Raw genomic sequence first — 22,524 nt, forward strand, 5'->3', positions numbered from 1 at the left:
GTCTTACATAGTATGCAAAAGCTTGCCCCAAAAGAAGGAATTAAGTAACTATACAATGCACCCAAAACACAATATAATGCAAAAAAAAAAAAGACCAAAATCTATTAGTAACAAAAGAATATAAATACAACATCTTTCCTTACGCTTCTACTAAACCACAGTTTGGTTGCATCTGAAGCACAGTTCTGAGTGGCTACCACACAGTCACAAAGGGAGAGAGACACTGAGACATGTGAGTGGGAGGCACCACAGGAGATGAAATGCAAAAACCAAGCATCTTCCGCCGAGCACTGTGAAAGCCAAGGGGCAACAGGACTGAAATCAGAAAATGCACTGATCAATACAGACTAATATTCCTAGATCTCAACACAGTATTTTAAGCTTGGAAATTCAGACTTTCTACATAACCAATAAAAGGAACTTGTGAAACATGTTATAGACAAGAGGCATTTAGTAAGAAATGGATTCGAACAGTGTTCAGAGAAATCTGCGAACATTACACCATTCTAGGGTGTCATGCCGTCAAAATGACATGAGAAGCTGGCATTGTGGCACACTAAGTTAAGTCTGAGTTCCATTTCAGGAGCCAGCAGATAATGACTTCAGTATTTGGGACCCTCACCCACATGGGGGACTGTCAAGAGAATTCCTGGCTCCAGGTTTTGGTCTGGCCCAGCCTTGGCTGTTGAGGGCATTTGGGGAGTGAACTAGTGGATGGAAGATCTCTCTTTCCCTTCCTCTCTCTGCTTCTTAAATCAATAAAAATAAAATCAGCAAACTTTTAGGACATGGGAGAAGCAGCATTATGGCATAGGGGGAAAAGTTACTGCTTGTTAGGCTGGTCAGTTCGGCACTGCTGCTTCACTCCGTGCTACTGCACCTGAAGGTGGCAGAGGACGGCCCAGCTCTCGGGGCTCCAGGACGACCCACCTACTTGGAGGTCTTGATTCCTGGCTTTAGCCTGGCAGTAGAGGATGGGTCAAAACCTTGGGACCCTGTGCCCAAGTGGGAGACCAGGAAGAAGCTCCTGTCTGGATTCGGACTGGCTCAGCTCCAGCCACTGCAGCCACTAGGGGAGTGAACCAATAGACAGAAGATCTTTCTCTCAGTTTCTCCTTCTCTCCGCATATCTGCTTTTCCAATAAAAATAAATAAATCTTTTAAAAAATCCCTTGGGCAGACATTGGGTCACAGCAGGCTAAGTCACCTTTCTTCAGTTTTTAAACAATTTCAGGAGCCATCACAGTGGTGTAATGGGCAAGTTTGTGCTTTGGCATCCCATATGCATAAAAGTTCAAGTCCCAGCTGCTCCACTTCCCACCCAGCTCCTCCACTTCCCACCCTCCTCCACTTCCCACCCAGCTGCTCCACTTCCCACCCAGCTCCTCCACTTCCCACCCAGCTGCTCCACTTCCCACCCAGCTGCTCCACTTCCCACCGAGCTCCCTGCTGATGTGCTGAAAGCAGGAGAAACTGGTCCAGCGCTTTAGGCCCTGCACCCATGTGGGAGATCCACAAGTTCCTGACTCCTGGCTTCAGACCAGCTTTTTCTTTTAAAAAAAAAAAAAAAAAAGATTTATTTATTTTTATTACAAAGTCAGATATACAGAGAGGAGGAGAGACAGAGAGGAAGATCTTCCGTCCGATGATTCACTCCCCAAGTGAGCCGCAACGGGCCGGTACTGTGTCGATCCAGGAGCCAGGAGCTCTTCTGGGTCTCCCACGTGGGTACAGGGTCCCAAAGCTTTGGACCATCCTGGACTGCTTTCCCAGGCCACAAGCAGGGAGCTGGATGGGAAGTAGAGCGGCCAGGATTAGAACCGGTGCCCATATGGGATCCTGGCGCGTTCAAGGCGAGGACTTTAGCCACTAGGCCACGCTGCCGGGCCCTTAATTCCATTTTCTACAAACTTGTTGGAAGTATCCTTACAGTTATCACTCGTTTTATATATTAAGGAGCCTTCTTATTTGACTCTGTACCTCAAATTTTTCATTTATCACATACTTAACATCTTAAAGCACTGTTTTTCAAAGCAGTTAGTATACTGCTTGAGACACCCACATTCCATATTGGAGCACCAGGGTTTATTCCAGTTTTGCTTTCAATTCCAGCATCCAGCTAATGCACACCCAGAAGGTGGCAGCTGATGATTCCAAGTTCTCAGTCCCTGCCAGCCATGTGGGAGACCCAGACTGGGTTCCTGGCTTCTGGTTTAGCTCTTATGGGAATTTGGATATCAAACCAGCTGCATGGGAAAGCTCTCTGTGTCTCTCTGTCTCTCTGTGTCTCTCTGTCTCGCTCTCTCTCTCAAATAATTACAAATGAATTTTTAAAAGTTTTTCTAAGGGCCAGGTATTGTAGCACAGTGGATTAAGCTGCTGTCTGGGATGCCTACGTCGCATATTGCAGTTCTGGTTCAAGCCTTGGCTGTTCTACATTCATTCCAGCTTCCTATCGACGCATTTAGGAAGCAGAAGGTGATGCTGTCCACTACCCAGGTGGGAGACCCAGATGAAATTCCTGGCTACTAGCTTCTGCCTGGCCCAGCCCCAGCCCCAGCTGCTGCAACCTTTTGGGAAGTAGAAGAAGTCTATTTTTCTGTCTGCCTCTATCTCTGTGTCATTCTGCTTTTGAAATAAATAAATCCTTTTAAAAATAAATAAAAATTTAAAGTATGGCTTAATTCTGTTAATATTCCTTTGATTATTTATCAGAATAAGAATGAACATTGTACAGCTCTTAGCCATTTATATTTCCTATTTGTGATTCCCAATTGTGTTCTCTGACAGTGACATTTTTCTTGACTTTGTCCTACCTGACAAGTTTTTTTCAAAGCCAGCCGAGATGCAATTTATCAGTGATTTTGGCTCCCCCTGCTGGCCAAAAAAATTGCTGCCATGATCAAATACTAGATTAATTTTAACAGTAGGCTAAAATCAATTTTAAATTGCTCATTTTCTGGAATGGTGCTACAAACATAACTGATACACAGTGATAACAGACAAAATTTTGCACATCTAATTCATACTCAACAGAGCTGTTGTGGAGAAAGGAAAGAGAAAGAATGCTTACCCACATGAAGGAATTATTGTCCCAAGGAATGCTAACGTAATCCGTTTCCTACCAAATACAATGCCTGGTTGTGACGTTACTGGCTTCATCATATGTCCTTCCTCATACTTTACAGTGTGAAAGCACTCTTGTTATCAGATAGCATGGGGTTGTCAGTAGACTGGTTTTCTTTCCAAAAGAAAAATTAAGAAACCAAAAATACCTTATGCCCTTCAGCACTGAGTGGAAAATAATTTAGGGGCAGGCGTCTGGCACAGCAGATAAAAAGTCACGGGACATCTGCATCCCAAACCAGAGGGCCTACGTCCAAATCCCAGCTCTGCTTCAGACTCTGACCTCTGCGGACGCACATCCTGGAAGGCAGCAGGTGATGGAACTCACATGCAGGACCTAGATTTGTTCCTAGTGCTGGCCTCTGCTTAGCCCAGCCCTGACTATGCAACTATCAAGGGGATGAATCAGCAGATGGAAGTCCCCGAGCCGCACACTCCCCCTGCTTCTTCTTCACTGTGTCACTCTGCCTTTCATATAAATAAAACTTTAAAACAATAACAACAACAAAGGATAAATGAAGGAAGGAAGGAAGGAAGGGAGGGAGGGAGACCCTGCGTCCCACACTAACATACGTAGGTTTAATACCTAGCTGTATCTCCTGACTCTTCCAGCATTCTGCTAATGCAGACCCAGGGAGGCAATGGTGAGGGCACAAATCATTGGGTTCCTGCCACCCACATGAAAGAGCTAGTTCCTAGCTCCCAGCTTTGGCCCAATCCCAGCCATTACAAGTATTTGGCAATTGGACCAGAGAATGGGATCTCTATGCCTCAGCTTCTCACATTAATTAATTTTAAAAAAGAGCTACAGGGAATACATTTCCAAAACAGGGTGGAAGCTGTTTTCAGCAGAGGCTGCTGTAGCGAGGAACAGCAGGGTATACAGAAGGAGCTGCAAGCAGATCTCCACTGTCAAGTCGAGTGAAGATCTCAGGACGCTATGGAGGAGACAAATGGGCACAGGCCAGAACACCGAGGGCTGGGGTACTTGGCACAGGCCTTTGCACTTTACTTGAATGCTAGAAGAGTTGTGGAGAAGGAAGGATATGATTGAATGATGAAACCTGCATTAAAAGATCACTCTGGCAGCCACTTGGGAGATGGAAGGCAGCCAAAAATGGTAAGATGGCCACCAAAGGTCACACCAGCAAAAGATGAGGAAGGTCTGAACCCAGAAGAGAAAACGGGGTGACCAGGAAACAAGCTGAGCTGGAATTCCAAAACAGCCCTCACCGAGATGGCACAGAAAGGAATTCTAAGATCGCTCTAGTCCCTGACCTGAGTGACTTCATATGCTGGGAAGGAAAGGAAGGAAAAAAAAGGGCAGACACACCACCACCACCACCGGTTCTCCCACTGTAGGCAACTGCATAGGCTGCCTTGTAGGGAAACCTGGACAGGGTTAAATAGCATCAAAGGTGGCCCATTAGCACACATAACAGCTGAGGCTGGGGGGGCATGACCGCCAGGGCCATGAGTGTCACAGCAGGGGCTGAGCACAATGGAGAGATCTGGAGAACTGCCCTGCAATGCTACAACTCAGCTGGTGAATGCGAGAACCAGCCAGGGCTGCAGCACCTGTTGACATGCGTGAGCTGCCTCTTGGGGCAGGCTAAGCTGAGTCAGTCCACAGTACACACTGGCACGAGCAAGGCACAGGACAGGGTGTTAAGCCATGCAAGATTGGTCTGCAACATCTGCCGGTTCACATGAAGGCTGGCGGTGGGCCAGGCTGGGCTAGGCTGCTGCAAATATCAGCAAGATCTGGGACTAGCAGCAAGCTGGGCCGAGCCAGGCTATAGAGCCCATGGAGACTGCTGACTGCGGGCAGGCCGTCTCAGACTGGACTGCATCACTGCTGCCACACACAAGATCCGAGATTGGAGTGGGTCTAAAGAGGGATTTCAGGGACTCCCTTGCTGGGCCATAGTTTCTACTGGTGATCATGAGAGCTGAGACTGGGGCAAGCAGGTCTAAGGATGGGCCAGGCAGGGCCAGGCTGCTGTACCTACTGCTTTGCATGAGAGCCAGAATGGGTGCAGGTGGCAAGTGTCAGACTGAGTGTGAGTCATGTCAGGCTCGACAACAGTGCCCCGGTAGATGCAAGATCCTGGCCTTGGAGCAGGCCTGGCAGGAAAACAACGGGTTCTTTCCTGCTGGGCTGCAGCTCCCGCTGGTGAGCATGAGAGCCAGGGCTGCGGTCAAGCCAGACCAGTCAAGGCAACAGCACCTGTCAGCACATGTGTGAACCACATCTGGGGACAGGTCAGACTGAGCTAAGCACCAGAAACAGCTAGCAGGGTGGGCCACTTGCTCACTTGGAATCCACAAAGAGCTAGCAGGGTGGGCCAGGACCATTAGTGTGCACAAAAGCAAGATGAAATGCCAAACGGACCAGGCTAGGATACAGTACATGCTGGCACACACAAAGTGGATCTGTTAGGAGTTTTGGGGGTTGCCAGGACTAGGTCACTGCATCCACTGGTGTGCATAAAGACCAGGCCCTTGATGGGCTGGGTTGGACCAGGCTGAAGCATGTATCAGCTCACATGAGAGATGGGGCTGGGGGCAGAACTGTCCAGGCAGCTGCATCTACCAGTATGTGCACTGGCTGCTGCAGGTGACAGACTGAACCTGACCCTGCACTATCTGGTATATGCAAGAGTCAAGTCTGAGGTTGCCCCAGGTGAGGTTTCTTGTGGCACTCCCCAACAAGATGCCTGGATTCAAACCCCAGCCACAGGGAGAATCACAATATTCGTGGTCCAACTTTGGAGTGCATGTGTCCGGACTGGGCCTTCTCAGCTGCTGGTACCTGTGCAGTAGACAGTATGTCCAGATGCACAGAGAGGACATGGTAGCCAGTCCATCTAGGCCGGCAGGGGACATCAACTGCCTCACCAGAGGATGAAAAGCCGAACAGGTTGGACCACTCTCCCAACAAGTCGCAGCATGTTTCTGGATCTGTGGATGCACTACTGTGGACTTAGTCAGCCAACAGACCTTGGAAAGATTTTCTCAACCCTGGAGCAGTGAAACCAACAACTTCTCAGAACTATCAAAACCACTCAAAACACCCTGACAACACTCTTCCCTACATAGGGGTCTCTAAGGCATCATCAAATGGCTGTTCCCCAACCCCCTTGTGCTGACTTTGACAGCAAGGAATGGCCCCGTCCCTTAACCCTGCTGATCAGAAGAAAAAAAAAATCCAAACATTTGTTCTATCCACCTTCCTCTACTCCCTGACCCTCCCAACCCTAGTCAGAGACCTATATCGGTGTGCACCCCTCTCAGCTACGTAAACAATGTTAAAAATAAAGAATTAAATGGGCCCAGCACAATGGCTCAGTGGCTAATCCTCCCCTTTCAAGTACAGGCATATGCATGCTGGTTCGGGTCCTGGCTGCTCCACTTCCCATCCAGTTCCCTACTTGTGGCCTGGGAAAGCAATGTAGAATGGTCTAAAGCTTTAGGACCCTGCATCCAAGGCGGACACTCAGAAGAAGCTCCTGGCTTCTGGTTTCAGATCAGCTCAACTCTGTCTCTCCTTCTCTCATTGCAGCCATTTGGGGAACAAATCATCAAATGAAGACCTTTCTGTCTCTCCTCTCAGCAGAGCTGCCTTTCCAAAAATAATAATAAAGAATTAAAAAAAAAAAACCTGGACACATGGAAGGAGATGATGAAATGCTCCCAGGATTACATGAGGAGATGTCCAGGAGGCAGCTGTCCGTATGTGACTGGAGACAGAACTAAATCAGAGCTGGAAAAAGAACACAATTGCAAGTGATGGCAGGGAGGACAAAACTGCTCTAAGCTATCCCTCAGGAACCTCACAGATGAGGAGAGAGAAGGAAAGGCAAACGTGAATGTTTAAAAGGGTAAAAATGTCTGCAAAGAAAATACCAGGATACAGAAAAGACAATGAAGATTAGCCATCACTCCCCACGCTAAGCGCTTCTATGTGCCTTTCATGTACTAAGTCACTTTTTGCCCACAACATTCCTATGAGGTAAATGCTATTATCTTTCCTTTTTTTTTTAAAGATTTATTTTATTTTCATTACAAAGTCGGATATACTGAGAGGAGGAGAGATAGAGAGGAAGTGGAGCTGCCGGGATTAGAACCAGCAGCCATTCGGGATCAAGGCGAGGACCTTAGCCACTAGGCCACGCTGCCGAGCCCCTTTCCATTTTTTTTTTTTTTTTTTTTTTTTTTGATGAGGTAACTAGAATACAGAGGTTGAAATGATTTTCCCAAGGTTACACAGTAAGTGGCAGAGGTAAAAGTGAATCAGGAGGGCCCGGCGGCGTGGCCTAGCAGCTAAAGTCCTCGCCTTGAACGCCCCGGGATCCCATATGGGTGCCGGTTCTTATCCCGGCAGCTCCACTTCCCATCCAGCTCCCTGCTTGTGGCCTGGGAAAGCAGTTGAGGACGGCCCAATGCATTGGGACACTGCACCCGCGTGGGAGACCTGGAAGAGGTTCCAGGTTCCTGGCTTCGGATTGGCGCGCACCGGCCCGTTGCGGCTCACTTGGGGAGTGAAACATCGGATGGAAGATCTTCCTCTCTGTCTCTCCTCCTCTCTGTATATCCGGCTTTCCAATAATAATAAAATCTTTTAAAAAAAATTAAAAAAAAAAAAAAGTGAATCAGGAGTTTGCCTCCAGGGTCCATGTTTTTGGTAACTATGCTACAACACCTCTCAGAAATGAAGACAGGGAGCCAGAAACTTCCCACAGCAAGGGGAGGAAAACAGGAAACAGAAGAATGTCCTGGTATATCAGGGATGACCAGGAAACCTCATAAGATAAGGCAGAAAGAGCCCTCTGAATCTGGAGATAGACAAGAATCTACATGGGTGGGTTTACAGCACAGCAGCTAAGACACGGCTTAGAGCAATCACACACTGCATGCAGTGCCTAGATTTGCATCCCACGTCCACTCCTGACTCAGTTCTAGCTTCCTGTCCATCTGCATTCTGAGGCAGCAGTTCATGGCTCAAGAAACTGGGTTTCTGTAACCCACGTGGGAGATCTGGATGGAGTTCCACCCTCCTGGCTTTAGGCTGGCCCAGCCCCAGCTGCTGCAGGCAGTTGAGGACTGAACCACCAGATGAAAGAGTTCTTTGTGTATCTGTGATTTTATCTATATCTGTATGCATTGCTACCTTTTAAATAAAGGAAGAAAGGGAGGGAGGGAAGAGGGAGGGAAGGGAGGGAGGGCAGGTGACAAGAGAAAAACAAGGGAGGAGAGGGAAGAAAGGAAGTAAGAGAGAGAAGGGAGGAAGGAAGGGAGAGAAGGAGAAACAGGAAGAAAGAGACAGGGGAGTGGAGAGGAGGCAGGAAGGTAGGGAGGAAGGGGGGAGGGAGGCAGGCAGGGGAAGAAAAAAAAAGTGTGAGCATACTGAGTAGTAAGAGCCAACAGGGAATGGGAAATCAAACAATGAAACAGAGAGAGACAGATCTTCTATCCGCTGGCTACCTCCCAAGCGGCCACAATGGCTGGAACTTCTTCAGGCTGGAACTTCAGGGCCTCCCACAGAGGTACAACATGCCATACAGTAGGCCATCCTCTACTACTTTTCCAGGCCACAAGCAGGGAGCTGGATGGGAAGTGGAGCAGCCAGGATATGGACTGGCACCCACATTGGATCCCTGTGCATGCTAGGTGAGTCCTTAGCTATTAGGCTACCGAGCCGGGCCCCTTACTCAGCTTTTTAAATTATTAGGATCTACATTAGAAACATTTCACAGGATCATTTCTAAGAAAGCTAAAATCAGTAAAAACTAAAACCATTGACTGGGCCCGGCGCGATAGTGTAGTGGTTAAGGTCCTCGCCTTGAACGTGCCAGGATCCCATATGGGCGCCGGTTCTAATCCCAGCAGCTCCACTTCCCATCCAGCTCCCTGCTTGTGGTCTGGGAAAGCAGTCGAGGACAGCCCAAGGTCTTGGGACCCTGCACCCGCGTGGGAGACCTGGAGGAGCTCCTGGCTCCTGGCTTCGGATTGGCTCAGCTCCGGCCGTTGCGGCCAATTGGGGAGTGAACCATCGGACAGAAGATCATCCTCTCTGTCTCTCCTCCTCTCTGTATATCTGACTGTGTAATAAAAATAAATAAGTCTTTAAAATAAAACTGTTCAGAATATAACTTTTTAAAAAGATTTATTTATTTTCATTTGAAAGGCAAAGTTACAACAGAAAGAGCAGAGAGGCAGAGAGAGATCCTCCATCTGGTAGCTCACTCCCCAAATGCCTGCAACAGCTGGAGCTCAGCCAGTGTGCAGCCAGCAGCCACGAGCTCCTTCCAGGTCTTCCATGTGGCTGCAGGGGTCTGTGACTGGGCCATCCTCCACTGCTTTCCCAGGTCACCAGCAGGGAGCTGGATTCCAAATGGAGCACATGGAACTCAAACTGGTGTCCATATGGGATGTCAATACCGCAAAGACTTAACATGCTACACCACAGCATTGGCCCCAAGAAGATAATTTTTTCAAAGCCCATCTTTTCTGAGGCTGGCACCATGGCATGGTAGAATAAGCCTCTGCCTATACACCAACATCTCATATCCCAGCTTTTCCATTTCCAAATCAATCCCCTGCTTATGGCCTGGGAAAGCAGCAGCAGACGGCTCAAGTCCTTGGGATCCTGCACCCACGTGGGAGATCCAGAAGAAGCTCCTGGCTTCATGTCGACCCAGCTCTGGCCATTGCAATCATTTGGAGAGTGAACCAGCATGTGAATACCCGTCTCTGACTCTTTCTCTTGCTGTGTGTGTGGGGGTGTGTGTGTTTCCTCTCAGTAACTGTGCCTTTCAAATAAAAATAAATAAATCTTAAATTTAAAAAAACCTTCTAAAATTTCTAAAAATCTGGGCCCGGCGTGATGGCCTAGCAGCTAAAGTCCTCGCCTTGAACGCCCCAGGATCTCATATGGGCGCTGGTTCTAATCCCGGCAGCTCCACTTCCCTGCTTGTGGCCTGGGTAAGCAGTCAAGAACGGCCCAATGCTTTGGGACCCTGCACCCGTGTGGGAGACCTAGAGGAAGTTCTTGGCTCCTGGCTCCGGATCGGCACAGCACCAGCCACTGCGCTCACTTGGGGAGTGAATCATCGGATGGAAGATCTTCCTCTCTGTCTCTCCTCCTCTCCGTATATCTAACTTTCCAATAAAAATAAATAAATCTTTAAAAAAAATTTCTTGAAATCAAATACCTGAATATATTCTCTGAGACTCCAGAACTTACTGGCACTACTACCGCTTCCCACTGGAGCTGGCAGGGCATCAGCCAGCCCCTGGCCTGTCTATCAGCAGTTGGCCTCAGCCTGCTCAGCACTCTCCTAGCCTACCTGAAGGGCCCTTCCTCCTCCACCCAGTGACCCTACACTACCAATTCCTGCACTGGATAGGGAGATGGAAGGAATTTAGGAGCTAGCCTGGATAACAATCCACAGCGTTCTCAGTTCACTAAGAATCTTAAGAGGGTGGGTACTGTGGCATAGTACGCTAGCATGCTGCCTGACACACGCATCCCATTGGGGAGTGCCAGTCTAAGTCCTGACCGTTCCACTTCCAATCTCACTTCCTGCTACTAAGTCTGGGTGGGGCTGGTGCCATGGCATAGCATAGTAGGCCTCTGTTTGTGGTGCCAGTCTGAGTCCTGATTGCTCCACCTCTGATTCAGCTTCCTGCTAATGTGTCTGGGAAAGCAGCGGAGGATGCTTCAAGTACTTGGGTCCCTGCACCCATGCGCAGACCCGGAGGAATCTCTTGGCTTCAGATGACCCAGCTATTTGTAGAGCGAAATCAGCACATGGAAGATGTCTTCTCTCTGTAACTCCTCCTTTCAAACAAGTAAACCTGGGAAGGTAGTAGGTGAGGACTCAAGTACCTACCACCCACCTAGGCAACCTGCTGAAGTTCCGTCTCCGGGCTTCAGCCTAGTCCAGCCCAGCAGTACAGCCATTCGGGAAGTAAACACATGGATAGAAGCTCTCTCTGTCACTCTGCCTTTCAAACAAATAAATCATTTTTTTTAAAGCGGGGCAGGGTGCAGAGAGCAGTGAAGTGAGCAAGTGCTCAGGTCAGTGGTTACTATGGTGCTTGGGGCACCTGTGTCCCATATCAGAGTGTCCGCCTGGGTGAAGATGCCGCTTAGGGGCCCGGCACGATAGCGTAATGGATAAAGTCCTTGCCTTGAATGCACTGGGATCCCATATGGGCGCCGGTTCTAATCCTGGCAGCTCCACTTCCCATCCAGCTCCATGCTTGTGGCCTGGCAAAGCAGTCGGGGACGGCCGAAAGCCTTGGGATCCTGCACCTGCGTGGGAGACCTGGAAAGAAAATTCCCGGCTCCTGGCTTCGGATTGGCACAGCACCGGCCACTGCGCTCACTTGGGGAATGAATCATTGGATGGATGATCTTCCTCTCTGTCTCTCCTCCCCTCTGTACATCTGCCTTTCCAATAAAATAAATAAATCTTAAAAAAAAAAACAAAAAAGGGGCCCGGCGGCGTGGCCTAGCGGCTAAAGTCCTTGCCTTGAACGCCCCGGGATCCCATATGGGCGCCAGTTCTAATCCCGGCAGCTCCACTTCCCATCCAGCTCCCTGCTTGTGGCCTGGGAAAGCAGTTGAGGACGGCCCAATGCTTTGGGACCCTGCACCCGCGTGGGAGACCTGGAAGAGGTTCCAGGTTCCTGGCTTCGGATCGGCGCGCATCGGCCCGTTGCGGCTCACTTGGGAAGTGAATCATCGGACGGAAGATCTTCCTCTCTATCTCTCCTCCTCTGTGTATATCTGGCTGTAATAAAATGAATACATCTTAAAAAAAAAAAAAAAAAACACAAAAAAGATGCCGCTTGGGATGTTCACATTCCACATCAAGGCCAGGCTCCAGTTCTGGTTTGCCTTCCTGCTAATGCATACCTAGGAGGTAGGAGATGATGACTCAGCTATCTGGGTCCCTGCCACCCACGTGTGCGACCTGGATTGAGACCAGGATCCTAGCTAGTGCCTGGCCCAAACTGTGGCAGGCATTTGGGGAGAGCACCAGCAGATATAAGATTTCTCTCGGTCTCTCTAATCAGAACAAAGGAAGAGAGGGGGAAGGGAATGAATAAATAAATAGAAGGGAGAGTTGCTGGAAGGAGAGAATAGCCTGATTCTAAAGTAAGAGAGGTTGACATAGATGATAGCAGGCAAAGAACACAAAGAACTTCCCAGCAGTATGCAACAGGTGCCGTGGACCCCGGCAGGAGGACAGCCCACACTAGTCCCCAAAGGCTTGGTGCGCCCCAGCTCAGCAGAGGGGACTGTTCAGTACCGCACAGCAACCACACCTACCCAACAGATACTGCACATCTTCAATGATACTGGATTGTCATCAAAAGGTAAAACTTTGTGCAGGGCATTTTCTTTAAAAAGTGAAAGATACAATACCTTTTAGAAAGAGTCTTCTAGATGACAAAGTCTGAACCCTGGAATTTTCAGGAAACTATCAAAGTTGTATACAGGCAATAGTCAAGGATGAAAGTTTAAATATAAAACAGAAAAGTCAGCAGCAGCCAGATCACGGAGGCCTACATTCTTTTTCTTATTCTTCTTTGTTTTTTCTTTTTAAGATTTATTTATTTTTATTGGAAAGACAGATATACAGGGAGAAGAGACAGAGAGATTTTCTGTCCGCTGGTTTACTCCCTAAATGGCCGCAACAGCTTGAGCTGAACTGCGCAGGAGCTTCTTCAGGGTCTCCCACGTGGGTGTGAGTCCCAAGGCTTCAGGCCATCCTTGACTGCTTTCCCAGGCCACAGGCAGGGAGCTGGATGGCAAGTGGAGCAGCAGGGACACGAACTGGAGCCCCTATGGGATCGTGGAGCTTGCAAGGCAAGAATTTAGAGACTGAGCCATGATGCTGGGCCCAGAGACCTATATTCTATGTCAAAGATTTTGTTGGTTTATATTTGAGAGGCAGAAAGAGACAGGGAGCACCCTGACCTTCTGGTCCGCTCCCCAAATGCCTGCAACAGCTAGAGCTGGGCATAGGTCAGGGCTGGGAGCAAGGACCTCAGTCCAGGGGCAGGAATACTTGCTGCCTCCCAGGATCTCCACTGGCAGGAAGCTGGAATCAGGCATCAGAGCTGGGAATAGCACCCAGTGACTCTGATGTGGGATTGGACATTGTACTCAGGATGTTAACCACTGTGCCAAACACTTGTTCCAATATGTAAGAAAACTTACACTTCACTTTAAAGGCAAAGAAGCAGAGGGCTACCCAGATCAGTCAGTCTCACATTCTAGGAGTGAACCAATAGATACAAAATCCTTTCTCTGGGGCCCGGCGGCGTGGCCTAGCGGCTAAAGTTCTCGCCTTGAACGCCCCAGGATCCCATATGGGCGCCGGTTCTAATCCCGGCAGCTCCACTTTCCATCCAGCTCCCTGCTTGTGGCCTGGGAAAGCAGTTGAGGACAGCCCAATGCATTGGGACCCTGCACCCACATCGGAGACCTGGAGGAGGTTCCTGGTTCCCAGCTTCGGATCGGCGCGCACCGGCCCGTTGCGGCTCACTTGGGGAGTGTAACATCGGATGGATGATCTTCCTCTCTGTCTCTCCTCCTCTCTGTATATCTGACTTTGTAATAAAAATAATAAATCTTTAAAAAACAAAAATCCTTTCTCTGCCTTTCAAATAGGTAAAAAGTGTCCCTTTAAAGATTTGTTAATTTAAAAAGCAGAGTTAAAGATCTGAGGAGAAACAAAGAGAGATCCTCTATGTACTGATTCACTCCCTAAACTGCAGGAGCTGGGCCAATCCAAAGTCAGGAACCAAGAGCTTTGTCCAAATCTCCAACATGTGTTCAGGGGCCCAAGTACTTGGGCCATCTTGTGCTGCTTTCCCATGCACACTGGCAGGGAGCTAGATTAGAAGTCGAGTAGCGGGGACTCAACTGGTATTGGTATCCAAAAAATCTTTTATCTGCTATGCCACCGTGAAAGCCCCACAAAAATGCTGTAGCACAAGTTGGGTCACTGTCTGCAGCATGGATGTCCCATGTGAGCACTGGTTCAAGTTCCATCCACCCCCACTTTGTGCCTGGAAAGGCACTGATGGATGGCCCAAGTACTTGGGCTTCAGACTTCAGTGGGACGCTGCCCCAACCATCACTGCCATTTAGAATATCTCTATTCTTCCCCCTTTTTTTTCTCGTTCCCCTCCACCTGCCTTTCAAATAAATTTAAAAAAACAAAAAAAATTCAAAAAATAACTGCTCCTTTAAGTCATGATAAATCTTTTTAAACAAATAAATGGCTCTGAAGATCCAACATGATTGGGCTTCTTGTTTAAAAGTATATATATATGGGCCTTGCATAGGAGCCTCGCCTTGCAACCACCAGAATCCCATAACGGTGCTGCTTCCAGTCCCAGCTGCTCCACTTCCCATCTGGCTCCCTGCTTGAGGCCTGGGGAAGCAGTCAAACACAGCCCAAAGCCTTGGGACCCTGTACCTGTGTGGGAGACCAGGAAGAATCTCCTGGCTTCTGGCTTCAGACTGGCTCAGCTCCAATCACTGCGGCCACTTGGGGAATGTACTAGCAGATGGAAGATATTTCCCTCTGTCTCTCCTCCTCTCTGTAAATCTGACTTGCCAATGAAAATAAGTAAATACCTAAAATGTACATACATATATTTTAGATATATATATATATGGTGTTTATTTATTTTCATTTAGGTATTTACTTATATATTATATAGCTCATATATCATATATAATATATAATATGTTTGATAGTATATGAATATTATATTTACATATTATTAAAATATATATGCATATGTGTAGCTGCTGGGGCCAGCATTGTAACATAGTGGGTTAAGCTTTTTCGCGTGTGACACCAGCATCCCATATGGGTGTCATTTAAAGTCCTACACATTCCACTTCCAACCTAGAACCCTGCTAATGCACCGGGAAAGCACGGGAAGACAGCCCAAGTGCTTGGACTCCTCCCACCACATGGGAGACCCAAATGGTGCTCCTGGTTTCTGGCTTCAGCCTGGCCCAGCTCCAGCCACTGCGACCATCTGGGGTATGAACCAGCAGGTGGAAGACTTCTGTCACTATCCCTCTCTCTCTGTGTAACTCTTTCAAATACATAAATCTCTTAAAAAAAAAAAAAAGTTTTTTCATGCAAAAACCAAAGCACCACAGTTTTTACATTTTTTAAAAGTAATAAAAACAGAAGGAAAATGTTTACAAATAAAAATGTGTTGAAACTTAGCAGATGTTTTCCATTGAGTAAAATATTTGTGAAGGAATATAAAACTAAGGCAGCCACATAACTGTATTCTCCAGGAGGTAACAGGTGGCAACTCACACAGACCAGCTTCGGTTGTGTTTTCCTGCCATGCCAGAGGCCTTCAACACAACCTCAAAGGTTACTGAGGGCTTTGGAAGTGAAACTGTAAACATCATAAATATCTTTAAAAACAAGCTTCTATGGATCCTATCCATTAAATAAAACCAAGGGAACTAACACAGAATCCAGTGTGGTGCACATTAAGCCACTGGCTACAATTTCGACATCTCATGTGAGTGCCAGTTCAGGTCCTGTCTGCTTTAATTCTGATCCAGCTCCCTACCAGTGCGCCCGGGCAAAGCAGCAGAAGATGGACCCTGCTACCCGTGTGGGAGATCTGGAGGGAATTCCAGGCTCCAGACTTCAGTCTGGCCCGTTACTGGCTGTTATGCACATTTAGGGAGTAAACCAGTAGATGCAAGATTTCTCTGTCCGTACCTAACTCTGCCTGCCAAAAAAAAAAAAAAAAAACAATACATTGATTTTCTTTAAATCCTACATTTTCAGTCCCTTGCTGGGTCCAGGTGGAGTCACTTGCTAAGCAGAAGCTGCCTATTCCGGCCCGTCTGTGCTCCCCATGCCAGCCTTCCAATGTTCCCAGGGAACAGCTGGAAAACCTGCCATTCTGACCTCCTCTACCCCCAGGTAACCACTCTCCATTCAACACAGCAGACTCTATCAACTAAAGACTTCACCCGAATCCAAATATTTAGTTTGCAGAAACTGCCAAATCCTTCAATTCTCCCCTGCATTCATCTGGAATTCCACAGGGCAGACTGCCACATGACAAACTAGACTGGCACACAACTCCAAAGACAAGCGAAGCCAGTGGTGGGTTTCCATCACGCCCGTCTCTGGGTGTTTCCTCCATTTCCTCTTACACATACTCCTGTCTTCAGCTGTGCCCTCTACCTCATCCCAGGGGAGACAGCACTGGCCGCGTGTAGAAGGGAGATTAGAAGAGTCCCAAGAGAACTAACACACTCTTGGGAGCTTCTGCATCTACAGGGTATCTCTCCACTCTGCCCAAATAAGGTCTATACCGGGAGATGAGACTTGGCCCAAGTGCCACCTGTTGAGAAAAAAGCGAGTCAGATCTCCTCAGAAGAGCAGGAGCAGCAGGACTCTCCCAGGAGGTGGACACCTAACCCCTTAGCTTCCTAATGCTCTGACAGACCAAGCCAAGTTTCAGAGTAAACAAATAGTTAATGACACATCTTTTGTAACCCATGAATCAGCCACTGATTTGCAAGACCAGGACACACCCTGGTACCTGTGACTTTAAAGTACTTATTTCAAAGGAAGCTGAAAGTGGAACCACTCTGTGAGGACTAGAACAAAATTTTGTAACTAGGTAAGTAGTCGTAACTTAAAGCTAAAAAATAAATAACTGAACACACCATTATAATAAAAAGCAAACATGGGGACTTCACTACTATCAGGTAAGGAGTAACAACCAATCCTGGGAAGAAGGGACAGCTCAAGGCGACCGAAGACAGCAAATTCAAAAAACCAGAATATTCTCAATTCTAAACAAAATAAAGCCAATTTAAATTAAAAAAAAAAAAATCCACACACATCTTACCTTAAGAGGCATCCAAATAGCAAGCATAGTGTCAGGGGGGTTCACACCAGACTCAGAGAGGAGTGATTAGGGAATCTGACCGCTAGTCACCAGGTGCCAGCAGGTTTTCAGGTGGTATCTGAAAGAAAGAGCTTTCATTTAGATCCTCCCCCCAAAAAAATTCAGAATCTGCAAACAGTTTAAGATATCTCAGCTTTTTTTTGGCTCTTCATCCTAAAATGACAAGCAAAACAGAGTACTCTCTGGAAAAACGCAAATGCATATATGTGAAGCTATTTCCTATGAAAAGATACGTGTGTAATACTTTAGATAATACAACAAAGAAGCAAAAAATCAAAATCCCAAAAAAGGAAAAAAAAATATCTAGAGTACTTCACAAAAATTATGGAAAGATTTTTTTTAACTAACCATCTAAAACTAGACTCTGCCATAATTTTACTTGGCAAATTAGAAATCCTGATAATTTTGATCTAAATTTTATTAAATTGTTTCAGAGTCAACTCTACATAAAACACTAAAATCTACTAACAAAGTGCTACAAGCAAATAAAAAGACACTCCCCCCCCCCCCCAAGAGATCCCTAAAAGGAAACCCAAACAAGTTAATTCTGAGGATGGGAGGGTGGTCGATTCCACAGGGGCCCGGCAGAGGGACTAAATGACCTCTGCTAGGACCCCATAATTCAAGTCCTGGACCAGAATGGAACTCCAGCTTAACCAGTTACTGCTTCCCTTAAAATGGAGGCTTGCCCGAGGAGGGACAAAAATAACTGCACAAACCTCCAAAAAAAAAACAAAAACAAAAAAAAACGGGGGGATAAAGGACTAAAGTACTATCATTTAAATTACAAAATCAAACTCCTTGGAGTGGGTTTGTTCCTGCTATGCCTTTGCACTCCGGCTCCAAAGACTTGGGACTTGTCATCTCTTTCCTCCCCGCCCATCAGATTTGGGGGTGGGGGTGGGGGGACGTGGGGTGCGAGGAGTTTGACCCTGGACCCAAGTCTGTGGTGGGTTTCAAGGCCCCTCCAACGAATCCCACCTCCAAGACAGCTGCTGAAGAGAAAGGGGGAGAGCCCGAGTTCTCACCCCTCCCCCACCTCGGACCCGAGTCCCAAACCTACTCCGCACCTTCCCGCAGCGGGGAGACCCCTCCGGCCCGTGCCCCAGGCTGGCGAGGGGTGGACGGGGGAGTGGACTCCAGTCCAGCGGTGCCCGCGGCCGTGGCCCCGACCCCGGAGGGCTTCGGGAGGGGGCGGCCCACGGGATGCCGCTTCCCTTCCTCTCGGCGTCGGTCCGTCCCACCTCGGCCTGGCGTCCAGGGCTCCGCTCGCTGCCGCCGGCCCCGGCCCCCGACCGGGCAGCCAGGCTCGCTGGCCACTAGGCCCCATAACCTGCGGCCCGGACCAGCTGCGAGGCACGGGCCGGGGGCTCCCAGTACCCCACACGCATCCCCGCTCCCCCAAGCCCAGCCGCTTCCAGGGCCCTCGGCGGAGCCCGCTCGGCGGGCCCCTCGACTCCCCGACCCAGGCCGGGCAGGCTCCTCACAGGCTCCCGGTAGTAGCCGCCTTCCTTTCCCTACCATCACCCCGACCTCCTTGTGCCCCCCACGCCCCAGGGCACCAGTGCCAAAGGCGGCTCCCCCAGCCCCAGACCTACCTGCACGGCTCAACCAAGCCTAGAGTGAGGGCGGGGAAATCTTCCGCCCTCCTCTGCCTCTCATTGGCTCTTCAGGGACTCTTCGTGGACGCCATTGGCTGAGGGAGGATGTCCGTCTGGGCAATGGGGCGGGACAGAGGGGAGAGGGATGCTGGTGCTTCGGCGTCTCTGTCTCTCTATCTCGCTGTCTCTGTCTCGGTCTGGGCCCTTGGAAGTGAGACGCTTTGAAACAAGAGGACTGGCCGGGGCCCTGAGACGTGGGGCACTACGATTGGGAATGCCAGCAGTGCTTCTCACCAGTAGGCCTCTCTGAACCCCCTAAAGTCCCCTTTGGGTTCTCTTTTCCATCACCCCCAACCCCTGCCCCCTCACCCCTCTGGGTTCTCCATCCAGGAAGCCACGTGATGAAAACTCAAGGCCAGAAGGCCATAGGGGGAGATTTTATAGATGAATATCAAATACAGACATACAAATATGTATAAAGCCAACCTGCTACACAGTCACCAGGGCCTGGAGAGGAAAGGACACACATCTGTTCCCAAAAGGGCAGGGCTTGATAAAACCCATGTTAGGACAGAAACAGAAATCACCCCAGGCTGGTCACAGTGGTCACTTCCTGGTAGCTGAGTGCCTAAGTGACCAGGTTGGAGGAAGACGTCTATCTTTTGTGTCGTATAATATTGTTCAAATCATTCAGGATTAACCGATTTAAAAAAATGTTAATTGATTTAACACATTAAGTAATGTGAGGTTGTAAATCTAAAAAAAAAACTGAGAACACAATTTGGAGCAGAATCTTGGTTTTTGATGTGTTCAATTATTCATACCAGAATTTCAATGCGTGAAGAAGGTGTCCCGGGACTACAGTCATGGACGCAGAGAACATGGGGTCCCTGGCTCAGAGAAGCTTCAGGACTCCCTGCATCTGACTTGAGAAAAGAGCAAATCCCTCTCCATGTCAAAAAACACCCCCAGCTAAAGTCAGGAGGATGAGGAAGAAGGTGAGAGAGCTGAGAGAAGCAGAATGTTGAAGAGGTGAGAAAGTAAGGGGAGTTAATCTCTGGGAAAAAAATCAAGCAATGAAACTAAGAGCCTCTGATTTTTAGGATCACTTCAGGGGCACTCTGTAGGCTTGAAAATACCCATAGTGTTCTCAGCTTAGCACACCACAGACTCTTGGCAGGACCCTTCTCAGAACGGTTTTGTTTGTTCTCCTTCAAATATTTATTTATTTACTTTTGAAAGACACACACACAGAGATATCTTCACACTGCAGTTGTCCCCCTGGCCCCGGCAACACCCAGGGCTAAGCCAGCCTGGAACTCCATCCAGCTCGCCCATGGGGGTGGCCAAGTCTAAGCCATCACACAAGGGGCACATGAGTAGGAAGCTGGATAGGAAGAGGGATTTGACGTGCAGCCAGAACCCAAAGCCAGCATTTTACTCTGGAACACTTTTGAAGTGGCCAACCTCAACTCTTATGTAAAATGCCCACTCCTTCGAATGTTTTTCAATGTATAAAGAACATACATAGGGATTTAAAGGAAACTATAATAAAATATGGTTTTGAATATCTTTCAAATGTAACTGTAATACACCTGATTTTTTTAAAAAAGATTTATTTTTATTAAAAAGACAGATTTACAGAAAGGAGAGAGGAAACTATTCCGTCCACTGGTTCACTTCCCAACTGGCCAAAACAGCCAGAGCTGAGCTGATCTGAAGCCATGAGGCAGGAGCTTCTTCCAGGTCTCACACGAATGTGCAGGGTCCCAAGGTTTTGTGCTATTTTCAAATGTTTTCCCAGGCCACAGGCAGGGCCCTGGATGGGAAAGTGGAATAACTTGGACACAAACTGGCACCCATATGGGAACCCGGAGAGTGCAAGGCAAGGAATTAGAAACTAGGCTATCGTATAAGGCCCAATACATGTGATTTTTTTTTAAGATATATTTTTAACTTTTTTTAAAGATTTATTTATTTTTATTACAAAGTCAGATATACAGAGAGGAGGAGAGACAGAGAGGAAGATCTTCCGTCCGATGATTCACTCCCCAAGTAAGTGCAATGGCTGGTGCTGCGCCAATCCGAAGCCAGGAACCAGGAACTTCTTCCGGGTCTTCCACACGAATGCAGGATAACAAAGCTTTGGACCATCCTCGACTGCTCTCCCAGGCCACAAGCAGGGAGCTGGATGGGAAGGGGAACTGCCAGGATTAGAACCGGCGCCCATATGAGATCCTGAGGCGCATTCAAGGTGAGGACTTTAGCCGCTAGGCCATACCGCCGGGCCCATATTTTTAACTTTCATTGGCAAATGAGATATACAGAGAGGAGGAGAGACGGAGAGGAAGATCTTCTGTCCGATGATTCACTCCCCAAGTGACTACAATGGCCAGTGCTGCGCCGATCCGAAGCCAGGAGCCAGAAACTTCCTCCAGGTCTCCCACTTGGCTGCAGGGTCCCAAGGCTTTGGGCCATCCTTGATTGCTTTCCCAGATCACAAAAGAGGACTGGATGGGACATGGAACTGCCAAGATTAGAACCAGCACCCATATGGGATCCCAGTGGATGAAACGTGAGGACTTTAGCCACTAGGCCCCCACACGGGGCCCAATACATGTGATTTTTATTAGTGCATCAAATAATCTAATGGCAGACCTGGGCCCAGCGCCGTGGCCTAGTGGCTAAAGTCCTCACTTTAGATGTGCCGGGATTCTATATGGGCGCCAGTTCTAATCCCGGCAGCTCTATTTCCCATCCAGCTCCCTGCTTGTGGCCTGGGAGAGCAGCTGAGGACAGCCCAAAGCCTTGGGAACCTACACTGTGTGGGAGATTGGGAAAGAAGTTCCTGGCACCTGGTTTTGGATCGGTGCAGCACCGACCATGGCGGTCACTTGGAGAGTGAATCATCGGACGGAAGATCTTCCTCTCTGTCTCTCCTCCTCTCTGTATATCTGACTTTGTAATAAAAATAAAAAAATCTTTAAAAAATAATAATAGTCTGGGCCCCGTGGTGTGGCCTAGCGGCTAAAGTCCTCGCCTTGAAAGCCCCGGGATCCCATATGGGCGCCGGTTCTGATCCCGGCAGCTCCACTTCCCATCCAGCTCCCTGCTTCTGGCAGTCTGGGAAAGCAGTCGAGGACGGCCCAAAGCTTTGGGACCCTGCACCCGCGTGGGAGACCTGGAAGAGGTTCCTGGTTCCCGGCTTCGGATCAGCACAGCACCGGCCGTTGCGGCTCACTTGGGGAATGAATCATTGGACAGAGGATCTTCCTCTCTGTCTCTCCTCCTCTCTGTATATCTGACTTTGTAATAAAATAAATAAATCTGTAAAATAAATAATAATAATAATAATCTAATGGCAGACCTGTTGACCAGCATAATTATGAGGACACAAAGGAGAACAAATATCATTTTAAGATATTTACAAAAACTCTAAATAACATTTGTGATTTGTTACTTTTTAAAAAGATTTATTTTATTTTTATTGCAAAGTCAGATATACAGGAGCTGGTGTTGTGGTATATCAGGTTAAACCACCAACTGCAGCACAGGCATCCAATATGGGCACCAATTCAACTGCCAACAACTCTATTTCCATTGCAGCTCCCTGCTAACGCACCTAGGAAAGCAGCAGAAGATGGCCCAGGTGCTTGGGCACCTGTACCCATGTGGGAGACCTGGATCATGTCCCTGGCTTCAGTCTCACCTAGCTGTGGTTGCTGTATCCACCCGGGGAGTGAACCAGTGAGTGCAAGATTTCTCTGTGTCTCTTTCCTTCTCTGTGTAACTCTGC

General features: G+C 48.2%; 1 protein-coding gene across 5 annotated transcripts in view; it reads right to left on the bottom strand.

Annotated features, from left to right (window-relative positions):
• The window catches only part of KANSL1 (KAT8 regulatory NSL complex subunit 1), a 176,875-nt gene that overhangs the window by 141,762 nt on the left and 12,589 nt on the right, over positions 1–22,524 (bottom strand). For 2 of the 5 annotated variants that reach the window (XM_058675339.1, XM_058675332.1), the window contains exons 1-2: positions 18,726–18,743; positions 17,068–17,185 (exon numbers count right to left, since the gene is read on the bottom strand). The gene's annotated coding sequence lies outside the window, so the exon portion shown is untranslated. Of the gene's footprint in view, positions 1–17,067; positions 17,186–18,197; positions 18,215–18,725; positions 18,745–22,524 lie in introns of those variants that run through there. The other 3 variants (XM_058675338.1, XM_058675333.1, XM_058675336.1) reach the window with 3 other exon arrangements.

Source organism: Ochotona princeps, chromosome 17 (genome assembly GCF_030435755.1).
Source record: "Ochotona princeps isolate mOchPri1 chromosome 17, mOchPri1.hap1, whole genome shotgun sequence".
NCBI lineage: Eukaryota > Metazoa > Chordata > Mammalia > Lagomorpha > Ochotonidae > Ochotona > Ochotona princeps.